The sequence below is a fragment of the Amphiprion ocellaris genome, chromosome 3 (assembly GCF_022539595.1).
Source record: "Amphiprion ocellaris isolate individual 3 ecotype Okinawa chromosome 3, ASM2253959v1, whole genome shotgun sequence".
NCBI lineage: Eukaryota > Metazoa > Chordata > Actinopteri > Pomacentridae > Amphiprion > Amphiprion ocellaris.
The window spans coordinates 34982783-35001802 of NC_072768.1; the positions used below are offsets into that span (position 1 = coordinate 34982783).

At 37.4% G+C, this 19020-nt stretch overlaps 1 long non-coding RNA gene across 1 annotated transcript in view; it reads right to left on the minus strand.

The window, feature by feature from the left end:
- Positions 1-3834: 3834 nt before the first annotated feature.
- LOC129348610 (uncharacterized) overlaps positions 3835-19020 on the minus strand; it is a 29058-nt gene continuing 13872 nt past the window's right edge. Inside the window, exon 3 of the long non-coding RNA XR_008601225.1 lies at positions 3835-17879. This is a non-coding gene — a long non-coding RNA (uncharacterized LOC129348610). The remainder of the gene's footprint in view (positions 17880-19020) is intronic.

Consider the following 19020-nt stretch of genomic DNA (forward strand, 5'->3'; position numbering starts at 1 on the left):
TTTATCGCCAACTATTTAGAGTCTTTTTTAAGGAAAAAAGTCCAAATTCTCTGATTCCAGCTTGTTAAATGTGATCATTGGGATGTCTGAGTTGTGTAATCTGATGTTATTAGCTATACTAACACAGATAAAACTTAAATCTGTAAAGAAAACGCTGTGTAAACAGAAGGCTCGCCCTCTCTGTGACCCCTCCACTGTCTGTCCTCTGTAGCGGCTCCAGATATAAATCTCGAATCGTCTGAACTCGCTCGGCCTCGTCGCGTCTCCAATTTTTCTGCCGGCGGTTTTTCTCGCCGTACAAAGGCCTCATCAGCTGCTGCTGTCAGAACCGACAATACCCGGAGTGACAGCTGCCTTCTGCCGGCCCGAGTTTAAGTTACAGCAGCCATTGATTCTCTATGGGGGCGCCGGCTGCCCGGGTTAGCGCTCACAATGCCGCCACCGACAATGTGGCCACATTGTCCGGGTCACGGCGGCGAGCAGGAGAGTGACAGCGAGCGGCGAGCTGCGAGTTCATTAGGCCTCCTTTCTCCTCCTTCTCTTTGCCCTTCTCAGTACTCATTAACGTCCAGTATGAGCCACTGAGTTACAGGTATTAGCCCGGGAACATCGGAGATCGCCACGGGAAGGACACGCCGCCTGGTTAAAGCCGCCCAGAATGACACATCAGGAATTAGCTCTGGCCTGCTTCTAATTTTCACATTTAAGAAAAAAAAAAAAGAAAAAAAAAAGCATATTAAGAAATAATGGGCTCCCTGTAGTTCACATAACTTGCCGGCTCTAGTTATCTGCCTTCCTGGAGGACTTAGGTCACTGCATGTACTCAGACTGGTGCAGGAGGAGAAAGCTTTGGAGGCTTCAGGACTATTATTCTCCCAGCTCTGGTCCAACAATTATGGGCAGCCGGCTGAATAGTTCCATGTCATTAGAGCACAGCGAAATTATGCTCTCCACGTCGGGATGAAGGTCCTTTCAGTGGGAGAAATAACTGGGAGAAGACAGCGGCGTTCACAATGAGGCTGACAGAGTGTTCAAGGACAGCAGGCTTTCATTTCTCTTCTGGTAATGTTCTATATTAGACTAATGTTCAATTAGATTGTCAAGGCCTGTTAGTGAAATGTAATTCTTATACAGCGGAAGAGAAGAAAAAAAGAAGCCTTTTATCGTATTCCATCGCATGAATAATTTCCCTTTACACGTATGGTAAGCTAATCAAATCACTCGCTCATAATGATGAATTCAAATAGATTTCAATTTAGTGACATGCAAAAAATAGAAAAACGAGCCTCTCTATCGAGTTTATTTGAATCATATGGACTCTAATGTGCAGCAGCTTTACACTCAAAGTCACGCAGATCTGAAAGGAAATATGCTGTAAATAAAATCCTGCAACGTTGCATCATATTAATACTGTTATTGTGTCGCTCTGCAGCCTCCAACAAACACACAATCATCCACATTTCTTCCTTTCAGACGCTAAAATTCAAATCCGTGCATCAAAAGCAGCAACCAAACCGTTCATTTTCTTCTTATTTTTGCTTTCCAAGTTGTTATTTTGATTATAGAGTTGTAATTCTGAGAAATATTCAGTGAAAAAAAGTCAAATTTCTGTGATTCCAGCTTACTAAATGTGAATATTTACTGGTTTCTTTCTCCCTCTGTGACAATGAACTAAAAATCTTTGGATAGTGGACGAATAAAGATGTTTTTAATCCATGTTATAACCCAAAAACTGAGAAGAATTGGTAAAATCTTGATTTGAATCCGTGCGCCAAAAGCAGCAACAAGGATGTTATTTTTCTCTGCGAAACTGTTAATTTTCTTGTAATTTTTGCTTTTTAAATCATCTTTTGGCAAATTTTCATGAAAAATATTTAAAAACGAGCCTCTCCAGTGAGTTTATTTGAATCATATGGACTAATATGAAGCAGCTTTACACTGAAAGTCATGCAGATTTAAAAGGAAATATGTTGTAAATGAAATCCTGCAACATTGCATGGCATTAATGCTGTTGTTGTGTCACTCTGCAGCCTCAAACACATAATTATCTAGATTTATTCCTTTTACATGCTAAAATTCAAATCTGTGTGCCAAAAGCAGCAACCAAAGCGTTCATTTTCTTCCTATTTTTACTTTTCAGGTTGTTATATTTGATTATCAAGTCATAATTTTGAGAAATATTCAATGAAAAAGGTCTAAATTCTCTGGTTCCAGCTTCCTAAATGTGAATATTTCCTGGTTTCTTTCCTCCTCTGTGACAATACACTCAAAATCTTTGAGTTGGATGAAAAAAGACATTTTTTTTTTTTAAAACCATTTTATAGCCCAAAAACTGAGGAGAATTGATAAGATTTCAGTTTAATGACATGCAAAAAATAGATAAACCAGCCTCTCCAGTGAGTTTATTTGAATCATATGGACTATAATGTGCAGCATCTTTACACTGAAAGGTGTGCAGATTCATAGGAAATATAGAAATCAAGTCTCATAGTGTTCACTTTCTCGTTATTTTTGTTTGTCAAGCTGTTATTTTGGGATATTTTCACAAAAAATATTTAAAAACGAGCCTCTTCAGGGAGTTTATTTGAATTATATGCACTAATATGAGCAGCTTTACACTGAAAGTCATGCAGATTTATAGGTAATGTAGAAATCAGGTCTCAGGTTGGATTTACTGCATTAAACTCCACAGGTGCTGCTGTTATTGTGTAGTTTTGTATCAAAAGCGCATTTAACAAACACACAATCATCCACATTTCTTCCTTTTAGATGCTAAAATTCAAATTTGTGCACCAAAGGCTGCAACAAGGATGTTGTTTTTGTTTGACAAATCGTTCATTTTCTTCTTGTTTTTGCTTTTTAAGTTGTCTTTTGGCCCATTTTCACAAGAAACATTTTTAAAAAGAGCCTCTCCAGTGAGTTTATGCACTAATATGAAGCCATTTTATACTGAAAGTCATGCAGATTAATTGGAAATATAGAAACCAGCTGTCAGGTTGGATTTACTGCAGTAAACTCTACAGGTGCTGCTGTTATTGTGTAGTATTTCACATTTATCTGCTCATTCTGCAGCCTGCAACAAACACATTTCTTCCTTTCAGATGCTAAAATGTTTATCCGAGCACCAAAAGCAGCAACCAAAGAGTTCATTTTCGTCTTATTTTTGCTTTCCAAGTTGTTATTTTGATTATCGAGTGGTAATTTTGAGTAATATTCATTAAAAAAAATGTCCAAATTCTCTAATTGCAGCATCTTGAACATGAAATTTTCCTGGTTTCTTTCCTCCTCTGTGACAATAAACTTAAAATCTTTGAGTTGTGGACAAAAAAGCACATTTTTAACCACCACTATCACATCTCTCTGCTCATTCTGCAGCCTCCAACAAACACATTTCTTCCTTCCAGATGCTAAAATTTGTATCCATGCACCAAAAGCAGCAACCACAGCGTTCATTTTCTTCTTTTTAAGTTGCCCACAAATGCATGAAGCAAATCGTGCAAAAAAGCGTCTGAGGTTGATAATTGGATGTTTTCTGAAGCTCGTCTCTGTTAAAACTTGTTAAATTTAACTGCTCAGGTCGACCGTCGGACTCATAAAAACCCCAAAATGCCACGAAGGACAGAAACAAGCTTCAGTAAAATAAGACCTGAACGAACATCTGAGGCCTCGAAGGTTCAGATTTAATCGGTTTAGAGAATAAGTTTAACTCTGAGGCTTCTTTTCTTCTCTTTCCTCTCGTCTTTGGTGTTTTTCTTCTCCATCCTCTTTCTTAATTTCCTGTTTGTTGCTCTATTTTGTTTTTCTTTCCTCAACATTAACACCTTTTGTTGTCTATACTTTCATTTCTTTCTCTTTTCCTCTATTTTTTCCTTTTCAACCCTCTGTTCTCCCATTTTCCTCTCATTTCTTTTACGCTTTAATTCCTACTTTTTATTTTATTTTCATTCCCCAACTTTCTTATTTCATCACATTTTTGATGTTTAATTTCTGTTTATCTTTCATTTTCTTTCTCTTGTCCTTTCATCTTTCCATTTCTTTATTTCCCTCGTGGTTTTTCTTTGCTATCCTCCTTTTTATCTTTTCTTTCCTTCATACAAATTTGTCCTTTCTTTTTCTTCTTTTCCTTTCCTCTTCTAGCTTTTTATTTCTCCCTTTTCTTTCCTATTCTATCTTTTTCTTCCACTTGTCTCATATTTCTTTTAATTCAGTTCCTTTTCTTCCTCTCATCTTTTACCCTTTAATTTCTTCTTTTTTCCTAACTTTGCTTTCCCGTGCATCCTTTTTCCTTTTCTAAATATAGTTAAACATGATAATGCTCACTGTTTTTACAGATCTACTGTGCAGAAATGTGTCAAACATACATTAAATCACATCCAGTAAACATGTTACAGAATAAAGCTACTAGGATATACCGCAAATTAAATGTGCAGTTTTACGCAGATGATGCAGCTATTTATCTTTTATTTACTTCTTCTGTTTCTGCTTCCTATCTTTACTAATCTTTTTCTTTCCTTTTCTCTCCTACATCCACTTTTTCCTTTCTGTCCTCTCTCATTCTTTGTCTTTTTCAATCTTTTGTCTTTTTTTTTACCTTTTCTCTTTCCTCCCATTTATATTTTCCCTGTCCTTTTCCACCTATTTTTTTTACCTTCTCTCTTGTCTTCATTCTTTTAATTTCTTTCCTCTTTCTTTGACTCTGTATTTTCTGTTTCATTCAATTTTCGCTCATTTCTTTCCTCTTCTATGATTTCACTTCTTTTTTCTTTTCTATCTTTACTCTGTCCATTTTCACTTTTTTCTTTTCATCTGTCCTCTTTTGTCACATTTTTTCCTCACTGCCGATTTTCTTTCTTCTTCCTGTCTTTTCTTTCATTTTTCCATACTTCTTTTCCCTTTCCTTTTTTATAATCTTTTTTCTCCTCTTCTATCCCCCAATTTCTCCTTTCATCGTCCTGTTTTTTTGTTCATTTTTACCTTTTGTCTTTTTTTAATCTTTTCTACTTTATTTCTTTCTCATTTTGTTCCTCTTCTAACCTTTCATTTCTTCTTTTATCTTTGTCTTTTTCCATCCTTCTCTCCTGTTTTTCAACTTTGTCTCTTCTCTTCTTTTAATTTCTTCTCCTTTTCCTCTTCTCATTCCTCTATTCTTTATTTCCTGTTTCATTCCATTTTCTCTCCTGTTTCTTTCTTTTCATTCTTCTTTGTCCATTTTCACTTATGTGTGCCTATTTTCTTTCTTCATCTACATTTCATTTCTCCCTCTTATCTTTCCTTCCTTCCACCTTTCTTATCTTCTATTGTCTCTCCTTTATTTCATTTCTTTCTTCTCTTTCCTCTCTTCTTCTGACCTTCAATTTCCTCTTTTATCTTTGTTTTCTTTCCTCCTTCTTTGTCCTTTTCTACCTTTTTTCTTCATTTATCCCATCCTATGTTCCTTTTGTTCCATATTCTCTCCTTTCTTTCCATTTCTTTCCTCATGTAACCTTTCATTTCTCTTTATCTTTCCTGTCTTACATCCACCTTTGCCCTTTTCCAGCCTTTTTCTTTATCCTTTCTCTTCCATTTTTTTCTCTATTAACCTTCAATTTCTCCTTTTATCTTTTCCTTTCCTTATCTCTGTCCTTTTCTATCTTTTCTATCTTTCCTCTTCTCTCTTATATTCCATTTTATTCAAATTCCTCTCTCCTTTCATTTTCTTTTCTCTTCTACTCTTTTATTTATCCTTACATCTTTTCTTTTTATCTTACTTTTGTCCCTCTTTCCTTTCTTTCAATTTATGTTCTTTTAACCTTCATTTTCCTCCTTTATTTCCATTCCTCCTTTGTCCTTTTCCACCTTTTTTCTTCATTTGTCTTTCCTCTTCTCTCCCATATTGCCATTTATTTAATTTCCTCTCTCCTTTCTTTCCTTTTCTACCCTTTAATTTCTCTTTACATCCTTTCCTTGCCCAACTGTGATTTTTAAATTTTTTATCCTTTCTCTTCTCTTATTTCTTTCCTTTGTCGGCTTCTTGTCTTTCCTCTCGTCTTCTATCCTTCAGTTTCTCTTGTCATCTTTCCTCTCTAATTCTTTGTCCTTTTCAACCTCTTGTCCTTTTAACTTTTCCTCTTTTCTCTTATATTCCCGTTTTCTTTCCTCTTCTAACCTTGTCGTGTCTTTTTGCTTCCCTCAAGTTTGCCCATTTAAATCTTTTAAAATTCTTTTCCTTTCTTTCAGTTTTTTTTTCTTTCCTCTCCTATTCTTCAGTTTCTCCTTTAATCTCCCCCTTTTTCCCATTTTCACCTCTTCTCTTTTTCAACTTTTCCTCTTCTCCTATATTTCTTTCCCGTTTTCTTCCAGTTTCTTTCCTCTTCTAACCTTTAATTTCTCCTTTAATCTTTTCTTTCTTCCATCCAATTTTGCCCTCTTCCACCTTAGTTTCTTCTCTTTTCTTTCCTCTTCTAACTTTCAATTTCTCCTTTTTTAGCTTGTCTTTCTTTTCCCAATCGTTGTCCTTTTCCACCTTTTTCTTCTTTGTCTTTCCTTTTCTGTCCTATATTTCTTTTTCATTGAATTACCTCTCCACTATTTCTGTTTTTTCTTTACCTTTCCTCTTTTTTTATATTTCTTCACCCATTTTCCCTTTTTCTTTTCTCTTCTACACTGAATTGTCTTCTTTAATCTTTTCTTTCCTTCCCCCAGCCTTGCTCTTTCCATCCCTTGGCTTTCTTGTCTTTTAATTTTTTCCAGTTTCTTCTATTCTTCTTCTTTTCCTTTTCCATTTTCTATCCTTCAGTTTCTCTTGTCATCTTTCCTCTCTCCTTCTTTGTCCTTTTCAACCTTTTGTCCTTTTTGCTTTTGCTCTTTTCTCCTATATTCCTTTTCTTTCCTCTTCTAACCTTTCATGTCTCCTTCTATCTTTTCTTTCCTTCCCTCAGCTTTGCCCTTTTCCATCTTTTTAAATTCTCCTTTCATTTCTTTCAGTTTCTTCTGTTTTCTTTCCTCTCCTCTTCTTTGTCATTTTCAACCTTTTGTTCTTCTTACCGTTCCTCTTTTCTCCTACTATTCCCGTTTTCTTTCCTTTATTCTTTTCCTTCCCACAACTTCTTTTTTCTTCTTGTCTTTAATTTTTTCCCCCAGTTTCTTCTCCTTTTTCTCTTTTCTTTCCTCTTCTATCCTTCAATTCTTCCATTCATCTCCCCCTTTTTTTGGTCAATTTTCACCTTTTGTCTTTTATATTTTCTCCGATTTCTCCCTCTTTTATTATTTGTCTTCTTCCACCTTTCTCTCCTATTTCTTTTCTTTCCTCTCATCCTAAATCTTTTTCTTCACCTTTTGTTCTTTAATTTCATCTCCTCTTCTTGTCTTTTCCTAATCCTCAATTCTTCTTTTTTCTCTATGCTCCTCTCTTTCCACGTATTTCCTCTCCCCTTCTGTTTCTTCATCTTCACACCCATCCTCCTCCTCCTCTTCCTCTCACCTCATCCTCACTTCCTGTCCTCCCTCCTCCACCTGCTCTCCTATCGATTCAGCGCTGGGTGAATATTTGAACCTGCGGGGGGTGAAAAGGTTCGCTGGTTAATGGCCACTGAGCGGAAGTGAGCAGAGCAGGACGTGGCTACTTCCTGCACAGCGTGGCGGTCATTTGTCCGCAAAACCACCACCATCACTTCTACCTTTTTCTATTTTTTTTCTCTCTCTCTCTCGTATTTTCCCTTCCGACCGTCTCTAAATACCACGCAGGGCTGCAGACAGAAAGATGACGGAGCGTCGAGGGTCGCTGTGGGCTGATCATTAGCGGTGCCCTGTGGTTGACTTCAATTAGCCTGCAGAGACACGTGGCGCAGCGAGAACATGCAGTCAGGTGGACTTCACAGCTCCCAGGTTCAGCGCTCCGCCGCACGCCGAGCGGCCGCAAATTAGAAAAGATTCAGAGTTTCATTCTTTTCAGGGGCACGCGCAGGCTCGGAAAAAAAGGAGAGGAAATGCGGCGTCAAAGCTGAAACACGATCAGAATTATGATGGAAATCAGGCCTGAACAACTGATCTTTTCACGGTCGACTCGTACGACGTGGCCATGTGCAACAGTACGACTGAAAATGAGGAAAATTAGCTGGTTTTTCTGGCTGCTTGATATGAAAAGAAACTAATTCTTTTAACGGGACTAATCTTTAAAAAAAAGTCACATACAACCTTGAATATGCTGATTTCTACCTTTTTTCTAAAGAAACATTTTGCCAACATGCAGGTTTCACATGCAGAAGGACGCAAAAAGGAAACGCAATGATTAATCAATGACATAATCCCAAATAATCAATACATTTTGCTACAAAAAGTCCAAAGTCTCTGACTCTAGCTTCAAAAATTTGGGTAGTGGACATAACAAGACTTTTGAGGACATCATATACACCATTGTCTAGCACTTTATCGACCAAACAACTAATGAAAATAATGGAAGTGACAATAATCATTGGTTGCAGTTGCATTGTTAGTCAACAACATTAATCACTAACTGTCCTGATGATCTATTTGAAGGGTTAATTTTTGAAAAACAGTCTAAATTTTCTGGTTTCCTTGCCCCTGTTTGATAGTAACCTGAATATTCTTTTTTTTTTTAATGACTAATCTACAAGAGGAGTCAGATAGAACCTTGAATATGCAGATATTTAACTAAATTCCCAAGAAACAGTTTGTTGACATGGAGGTTTCATGTGTCCAAGTGGGAAGATTTGTATGCAAATAGGAAACGCAGCAATTAATCAATGATACTAATCCCAGATTGGTTTAATAATCGATATGAAGAGTTATTTTTAGAAAAAAAAGTTGGAATTCCTGGATTCCAGCGTCATAAATTTGAATGTTTTCTAGCTTCTGGACGACGTATTTACCATTTTCTGGAATTTTATGCACCAATAAATCAAAAATTGATGGAGAAAGCGATCAACAGATTAACTGACAGTGAAAATAATCAATAGTCGCAGCCTTTGTCAGTTATTTGAAAATATAATTCAGCTACAGAACCAATGATGTTGACCAATAAATAGGAACTTTTTCAGCAGTTGTCTTGCAGTAGTTGCCACCACATGGGGCAACGCAACTAATCTGACCATTTCAATAATCACATTGATGAATGCACAGCCAGATCTGAAAAGAAAACACTATTTTGGATGCCTTTGCTAATGTTAAACCATATTATTTTTTATTATTTGTTACCTAAAATATCCCCTCAATCATTCGAGTTATTTTCCTTCCAAATAAAGACATCTGGTGAATATTCCTGTATTTCAGTCAACAAAATTAATTGATTTGAAGAGTACTTTATCAAAAAAAAAGTCAAAATTCTCGGATTTCAGCTTCATTAATGCGAATATCTTCTGGTTTCTTTACTCCTGTATTATAAAAAACTGAACATCTTTGGGTTGTGGACAAAACAAGACTTTTGAGGACGTCATATTCACCATTTTCTGCCGTTTTACATTCAAAGTTACAGACGTAGTTGGTTTTATGAAAGGATGAGGTTGACCTAAACAGGTACATCAGGAGTTTCTTGTAATAGTTGCCATCACATGGGGCAACGCAACTAATTAAATGAGTGCAAAGTCAGATCTGAAAACAAAACACTATTTTGGATGCCTTTGCTAATGTTATTCCATATTATTTTGATATTATTTCACCATAACATCATCCCAACAATTCCAGAGTTATTATTCCTTTTCAAATAAAGACATCTGGTGAAAAATTCCTATATATTTTTTTCTGTAATGTTGCAGAAAAGCTAAAAATGTCGGTGTTTTCTTCCAGTATCGCGCTGCCGTAACGTAAAAATAACTTAATATGAGCACTAATGGTTATTGAGAGCCAGTCAGTCACGTCTTTCATTGGGATGTTGTGCGGCTGAATAATGACTGATTGACCCGGCAGACTCTCTACATGTTTTGACTGCTATTATTGATGGGGAAAAAAAACGAGGCAGGGAAAATGTCACCGAGCACGGTGACAGTTGATGAGGAGGAGGAGGAAAGAAAAATCTGTGGATCTGTGGGTAAAATGGCAACGACAGAGAAAAATAAAAAGTAAAAAAAAAACAAAAAACAAGCAGAGCCAATCTGCTGCGAAGCCCAACAGACAACTGTGGGATTATTGACGGCGGCAGATGATTGTCGCTGATGTATGTGTTCGTCTACGGAGGTGGGAGGGGGGCAATTATGTACAGCTCCCCCATCCCCATCTCTCTTTCTACCCCCTACGGTGGCCCTGATGGGACACAGCCTTTCATTTGCTCATTGTGGTAATTGGTGTATGTGAGGGGGAGGTACATGTGTTCAGCTCCCCCTCTGCGTCTGTCAGAGAATTAGGAAATGGAATTCTCTGAAGAGCGCCGTCGCGTCCGCCGTCCTCGTCCAAGATGACACATTTTCATTATTCGCTCGGCGACAGAACAGATTTCTCTGTCCTCTGGCCACAGGCGTACATTATGATTAGCAATTCTGAAGATAATTTGTATTGTGATTAATTTTTTTTGCCAAAGTACATTTTTTTAAAAAAGAGAAAGAAGAATGTTAAATTAATAGGTTCACCAATTAAGTCTTTTTTTTTTTGCTACGGCTCGTCTCTTTACAAGTGAAAACAGTGTTTAAATTGGCTTACAATTAATTAGCCCTATAGAATGAACATAATCAGGAAATATTTCCATTTATTCCATCTTTTCTTGTTACATAAAGTTAAAATCATCATTTATAAGCTCGTTAGCAACTCCAGAATGGTTTAGTTTTGCTAAATTGGACTAAAATTGCTGTTACTACCAGCTTTAAGTGTAGATATTTTAATTTAAGTAGCCTTTTTATCATTATCTGTCTATAAAACGCTTGTCATAGTCAATCAGTGAGCAGTAACCTTTAAACTTTAAATGACCTAAAACAACAGTTTACATTCAGCCAACTGCACTCTGTTATTGTTTTTTGCAAAGACACAAAAATTGAATTAAAAACAGTTGAGATTTGTGATTAAAAAGGTAACGTAACCGCAACAACATCAACCTAAAGTCAGAATCGGTGGAGACAGTGCTGCTGTACCACTAAGCTAGGCTAGCTTTTAGCAGAACTAGCTTAAATGTAGCTTGAATGTTTTCTTACGTATGATTATTGTTGTAATTACATTTGACTGTGGGGTGTGACAAACTCAGTTTTTGGCATATTGGGGCACTGAAATTGGTTTAATTTACTAACAGGAAAAGATAATTTGCTTTAGCTAAGGCTCTCACCAGCTAGCTAGTAGAGTCATAATTGCAGTTTTTTCTATTTTACCTCAGTTTTTGCTATTTTACTTTTTAATTCATTGTGAAACACATTAAGTGCAAAACAATAACTCACATTGTGGTCTAAGCTCAGTTGAACATGCAGAAAATTTATTTTGTTCAATAACAGGAAAACTTTGGGAAAAATGAGCTTTGGCTAAAGCTCCCAAGAACTGGCTGTGTTCACTGTAGTTAGTTTTTCACATCACTTTTTTGCAATTTAACTGTTGTAGTTTAATTTATTGTTACACGTTTTTACAACAAAAATATAAATCATGTTTTGGTCTCAATTTGATTTAGTTCAATGTCAAATAAAAGGAAAAAAAATGGAAAATTTGCTTTAGCTAAAGTTGCAGCAGCTAGCTAGCTAGCTGTGGGGTCAATGTAGTTTATATTTTACCTCTAGTTTTGCAATGCTACAGACCGTTTTTAACTCAAAATTACTTCATTTTGTGTCATGATGTGTCTTTAACTCAGTTTTGAATAAACATGCTAGTTACGGTTGTAATTTGAAACACAACAACAAATTTGTTCTTGTTTCTTGCTAGCGAGCTAATATTTAATTAAAATATTTAAAGTCTGTGATAAAAAAAAGGTATTTTAACTAGTCAATAATTGCAGGAATTACACTAAAGTCTGATTCTGCAGACACAGAAGGGATACTCTGCTAAGCTAGGCTAGGTAAAACACAGCAACAAAAATAATCCCGTTTTTCATGAACAAGTAAATATTATAATAAAATCATTTTGAAATATGTGAATAAAAGGGTAACTTGACTAAAAATAATCACATGAAATTAACTATAGTCAGAATCTGGAGAGACAGCAGCATTACTCAGCTAAGCTAGGCTCGCTAGTGTTTAGCACAGTGGGTTTAAATGGTGTTTTTCTCTTTACTAATGATTATGTTATGTTAAATTTAGTTGCTGGCTAATTTATGTGGTCCAACAAATGTGATCATGAGGATGTTGGAGTATCAGAACTAATTTAATTCAAAACCAAGGAAAAGGCGGGAAAATTTACTTTAGCAAATGTGCGCAACAAGTAGCTAGCTGTATGGTCACTCTAGTTAGTTTTTTACCTCAGTTTTATGGTTTTACATACTGTTTTTCAATTCTTAGTTACACATTTCTACTGCAAAATAACACCCCATATTGTGGTTTCAACTCAGTTTTAAATATGCAAGCTAATTGCTTGTCTAATTTGAAGAATAGCAACAAATGCTAGGTTAGTTAGCTTTTAGCAGAGCGAGTTTAAATGTGTTTTTTTTCTTATTATGATTATTGTTATGGTTAGATTCAGTTGTTGCCTCGTGTATTTGGTGTAACATATTCAAATATCAGCATGTTTGACCATCAAAATGGATTTAATTCAGAAAAAACAGAAAAAAGGCGGGAAATATGCTCTGACTAGTTTGCTAGGCGTATTTTGATTTTCAAGATTTCATTTGCTTTGTTCGAAAAACTACCATTTTTTATTGAGCATTTTAGCTAAATACGTAGGCTAATTCTGATGTTAAAAATTCAGTTTTCACAATGATTAATTGCTGCTACAAACGCTTGCTCTTTTCTGTTTTATTCTCAAATAAACTCGATGCACTCAGGCTGAAGCAACACTTTGAAAATACCACATTGCATTTTTGTTTATTCTCCTCAGAGACATAAATAGAGTGAGAAAACCAGCATCCAATTTGTGTGTCACAGTCAGCGGAAAAAAGGTCTTCATTTTGAGAAACAATAGCACTAACAGTGCCACTGGTGTGCTATCATCATGTAGATTTGTTTTGTGGTAATTATAAGGGTTCACAGTTAATGTGCGAAGCCTGTTCTCATGTTTAAAAATGCTGCAAATGCACACCAGGATGGATATAAATCCTGTAAAAATCTCTGAAGGGATCAAACAAACAAAGGGATATGAAATGCAGCTACAAACATAATATGAGTTAAAATGCATTTGTAGGGAAAAAAGCTGAAAAATATCAGATATATAAATATATATTTAACCCTTTGGCAGCCTATTCAAGAGTGAATGAAAGACCGTGTGATCTCTGGTCGTGGTTGGAGAAGCGCTGAGGGGAGAACAGAGAAAACGGCCAGACCACTGACCTCTCGCTGAGGGAGCATCCTGTGCACGGCGGCCCGAGACGAGGGCTCGCTGCGGGGGGAGACGCAGCCGGAGACGTGGGGGCGGGAGGCCTGGATGGGCTGCTGGCTGGAAGAGCAGCAGGGAAGGTGAAGGGAGCTCTGGAGAGCCGAGGTTATTGGGTTAAAGGAAACAACAGAGGAGGAGGAGGAGGAGGATGGAGACGAGGAAGAGGAGGTGGAGGAGGGTTGTTGAGGAAGGAGAGGTGAGGGAAGTGGTGTAAGAGAGGTGCAAGGGAGAGGAGAGAAATGGGGGAGTGAAGAAGGAAAGGTGCTATGTTGGGATTAAAGCTGAAATGAGCGACATATGGAAAAAGTGAAGAGCAGCAGCAGCAGCTCGGGGAGGAAAAAAAAAAGAAAGAAAGAACCGAGAGGGAGAAATCTTTTATTAAAAGATCGCATTTTGTTCCCCGCTTTGCTTTAAGACTCTCTTATGCAGCTGGCGCCAAACTACAACCTAATTATATCACAATCAGGTAGAGCAGAATCACATCAGCTGCAGGTGTAAACGCACCCGAGGCGAGTTCACATCAGTAATTGTGTACACAGAAATAAACTCACAAACAGGTGGAGGGCAACTCAGACTGCAACTCGCTTGTCAGTATGGATTTATACTTGTAGATTCAACAGCTGACTGAGCAGGACTGACTGCTCCCTGTCAATATTAATTATCCCGTAAATATTATCGGAGGAAGTGATGTGCAAAGTAAACAGCGGGCGACGAGACGCGTTTTAAAGCCCGACGTGACTTCGCTCGCATCATGAGAGCTGTATGTTAATGCCAGAGGAGATTTAGGATGTGAGGGTAATTTTCGGGGGCCGGCTTATGTTTGTCCTTTCAGGTTTATTAGATGGAGGAAGAGGGGATATCGACAGCAGGAAACCTCCTGAGGATGCAGCAAAGTGGACGCTGGAGGGATGAAAAGCAGAACCTGTGCAGCACGTGGAGCTGAGAGGCGTGAGGCTTCACTTTCTATTTACTTTTCCTTTTTCTGCCCATTGACGACATCTGTTGCCTAAATCCAAACCTGAAACCTGCGCTAGCAAACAAATCTGCAGCTTTAATGCAAATTTCAATTCAGTTCAGTTTCATTTATGTATATAGCGCAGATTCGCACCATTTTTCATCTCAAAGCGATTAGCTTAGCATAGTAAGGTACAGACATTATGAGTTATAAACAGAGAACAGAAAACTCAACAATCCAAAGATGCCTTTAGATTCCTAATGAGTGACAGTGGGAAGGAACGACATAAATCCCTGGAATAGGGAGAGGGGAAAAAACCCTTGGACAGAACCAGGCTCAGGGAAGGTGGCCATCTTTGAAATTAGAAATTTAATCCTCTGAACCTTAAACTCAAAATCATCTTTTAAAAAATAAACAAAATTACACCATTAATCAAAACTACAAACTGTAGAAACAGAAAAAAAAGTTCCCTAAACTACTCATATGTAACATTTTGCTCTGTTACAAAAAATAACCAAATCTCAGCTCAAAATTGTGGACTTTATATTGCTGTGAAAAAAGAGCCCAGGGTGAGTAAAAATGCCATAGGAACAAAAAAAAAAAATTTAAAAATTAAATACAATGAGTTGGGGCACAGAAAATAAATTTGGAGTCTTAATGCAAAAAGAAACATTTACATTAGTTTTACATTATAAAATAGCTTAAATTAGCCAAAATCACACCATTAATCAGAACTACAAACTGTAGAAACAGAAAAAAACTCGTTGGATTTTCAATTTTCCTAAAAGTACTCACATGTAACATGCTGCTCTGTTACAAAAAATAACCAAACCTAAGCTTGAAATCCTGATATTTCATCAAAATCACTACATTACAAATTAAAACTTAGCCAAAAATTATTTGCTCCTCAACGCAACATTTGCACTGAATTCTGTAAAAAAAATAATAATAATAATCCTGTGCTTCTTGATGCAACCAGGAAGTCATGAGACAAAAATTCTGTTAAAATTCTAAATATTTATATTAAAGCTTCACCCAAAAACTATTTGCAGCAGATTCTGTAAAAAAGCTCAAATTTCTGTCAAAATTCTACACATCTAAATTAAAACTTAGCCAAAAAAAACCTCAACTTGCACCAAATTCTGTGGTCCTCGACACAACCAGGAAGTCATGAGTGGCTCAGCTATGACTAACGGTCATATGACAAAATTCTAAATATCTAAATTAAAACTTAGCCAAAAAATAACAAATTTGCATTGGATTCTGTAAAAACTAAAAATTCTGCGCCCTTTGGATCTATTAAAAAACCATGACTGACTTGACTGCGACCAACAGTCCCATGACAACAATTCAGTGAAAATTCTACACATCTAAATTCAAACTTAGCCAAAAAAAACAATCAATTTACACCAAATTCTCTAAAAAACTAAATTTCTGTGCTCCTTTACGCAACCAGAAAGTCATGAGTGACTCTGCTGTGACCGACAGTTACGGAACAAAAATTCTGTTCAAATTCTAATTACCTAAATTAAAACTTAGCCGAAAAATAACCAATTTGCACCAGATTCTGTTTTAAAAAAAAAAACTAAAAACTTTGTGCTTCTTGACGCAACCAGGAAGCCACAATTTGCTCAGCTTTGACCAACAGTCACGTAACAAAAATTTGGTGAAAATTCAGTTGAACTGCAGGCAGTGTTTACACATCCACCATTACGGAAACAAATTAAACAGACTGAGAGCAGGAGAAAACAATCGATCAGTAAAATAAATGCAGCATGTAGCAGCAAGTTGCTGGAAGATACATTCAGCATGGTGAAACATCTCTCTAGAGTTGATGTGCAGGAAAGTGTCTGCAGAAGTTGTAAAAATGTAAGTAGAAAACTATCTATAGTATTTAGAACAACATTTTTTTTCTCCAACTATTTTATTATTTGATTTTATTTTAATTTTAAAAATAATTATTGAAAGAAATTAGATATTTTTTTAAAGATTGTTGGCATTATGACTTGTTAAACTGCACAGAGGATATTTCGGAGTTGTCACTACTTCTATTCATGGTTGTCTTGTTTCGATAGAGGTGCAGGACTTTATATTGAAGTAAATGAAAAAATTATCCCAAAGTGAGTAAAACTGTGATAGGAACAAAGACAAAAACACACCAGAAATGGGTTAATTTGGAGTTTTAATCCTAAAAGAGACATTTAGATTTACTTTTACGTCATAAAATAGCTTCTTTCTACAAGTGATTCTGTCCTAGAAGTTAGTTTTTGAAACATTTTTGGATTTTTTTTGTTTTATCGGATGTGATTTTGCAAGTTTGAAAGGGGCGGAGCTTAGCTGCAAAAAGGGCGATGTCATCAGCGCACCAATCAGGACGCAGTAATATCTGAATCTGCGACAGCATTAGTCGGTCTGTTTGCATCCTGTTTTGGGGCTGCTGTTAATGGATTCTGTCTAAATTTTGATGGTTTTTTTTTGGTAAATAATGTATTCAGGGTTGTGTTTACTGATGAACTGCATCATGGGAATGGTGGCGTTTAGTGTTGTTGAAGTTTGACCTGCGCTACAGAGCATTAAACAGGAAATGTCTGCTTTTGCTGCACTGATTTTCACTGATTCCTGATTTAATCCTCCAACTTCAGTGGAGACAGAAAACACGATTTAAGGACTTAAACGTTTAACTGCGACCTTCTGCCAGACACCAGGTCCTGAAGGAGCAACTTGATGACCCACAAACTGACCTCCTTTCGACAAAAAAAGAACTAAAATAAAATCTTTTCTCTGTTCACTCGCAAGGACGCCGAGTACAAAAACACGCTCCGGTTCAGTCTGGGACATCAAGACAATGTTGTCGTGCTCCTGCTGGTTTTCACCGGTGGCGACAAGCACCTGTGCACTGCGCGCAACAAAGGTTCCTAGCAACAGTCGTCGAGGAAGAGACATCGTCAGGATGCACACCTGTTTGATCTGCCGGGACCCTCTGTGATAAGTGGCCCCGGTAACCATGGCAACCAGGATATGGGATGGATCCATGTGGTGCTATTGAATGGCCTTGGATTATAAACACACACATACGTACAGACAGACGCACACACACACATACAAACTTAGGAAATCATGCTTGAAGAAGTATGACACACACACACACACACGACAAACACGCAACAACACGTGCGCTGTAAGAAAACAGCCCAACAAACGACACAAACCAACGAACGTCACGCACATAACGAGGCGGTGGGGCCACGTCGGGTTTCACACCTGCACGCCGACTCGTAACAGACTTCTTCACACATGCAGGAACGTGCAGAAAAAAGGGTCTCACGTTCCGGAAAAGACAAACAGAAATACACACAGTGAACTCCAATCAGACAAACGACACAATGCGGCGCGCAGACGAGAAGAAAACGAGGCGGCAGATGGCCGACGTGCTGACAGTTACTCACGGCGTGCAGGTGGACGAGGAAGCGTTCTGCCGCTCGCTGAAGAACTCTACATCGACCTTGGAGTGAAAAACGTGAATCGTTAACCGCAGCAGTCATTCACACAAAAATAGACGAACAAATATGCACACAGAAATGCATAATTGCAATCGCTGTTACGTTTTCTATTGAGTGAAAGGCGGGATAGAAATGTGAGCGTTTAAATGCAATCAGACGTGAACAATGATGCGTGCTGCTCCGTGAGCTTTTTCTCTCTTTAAATTCCCGTCTGATACACAGCAACGTGAATAGTTACCAATTCAGACACATGAAACATGAAGTGCTGCAGTCATGCATACGTGCTCGCATGAAGGTCTGAAAGCATTGAAATGCAAATGAGGCGACAATCTGCGTTGTTAGTATTAAGATAATTTCACACATAGATTATACAGACGTCAGTGTACAGATTAACCTGCATTGTTGTGCACAAACATTGTATTAAAACAGACGATAAACCTACAATAATGCAGCCGTATTGTACCTACAATTAGACAATTAGCACATAAATGCTCCTCGTTCTGTCCACTGCTCATATTTTTTCCTTCACTCTGTTGTCATGAAAACACTTGCTTATCCTATTTTAGATTTAATGTAATTTAATGTCACACTGCTGATGTTTGTCTCAATAATTCGGCAACATAAATCGAGCGTTTTTGACACCGATGGACTTGATGCAAACACAATAAAACAGTTGTTTGTACGAATACACCGAACACGCCGTGCACAGGACTCAGAGCTCGTCTCCGACCTTCCAGTCTCCAAGCATGATCCTTTATTTGTACCATTCTGTGTTTTCCTTTATGCTGACAGTCCTTTGTAAGTTCTATTGAAATAAATCCTTTTCTTGTCGCCGTGCAGAAGCCTGACAACTCAGATTCTGTCAGACTGACAGCCACGTCTTTTATTCTACGAGCCAATGGTGACTCACGACCTGCATGTAGCGAGGAGCTAAACAGCACCACTTTTATTTTCTATTTTCTTTTTTTGACAAAGTCGCACTTTGGAGAAAAAAATAAAGGGGAAAAACAGCAAAGAAGCAACAGCTTGGGATCAAATGTCAAACCAGACGGGGAGTTTCATCCTCCTGATCGATCTTATCTGAGGAATCAGTCAGTCCTGGTTTAATCTCATCACGCAGTCACCCGAAAGAGATCAGTTCGC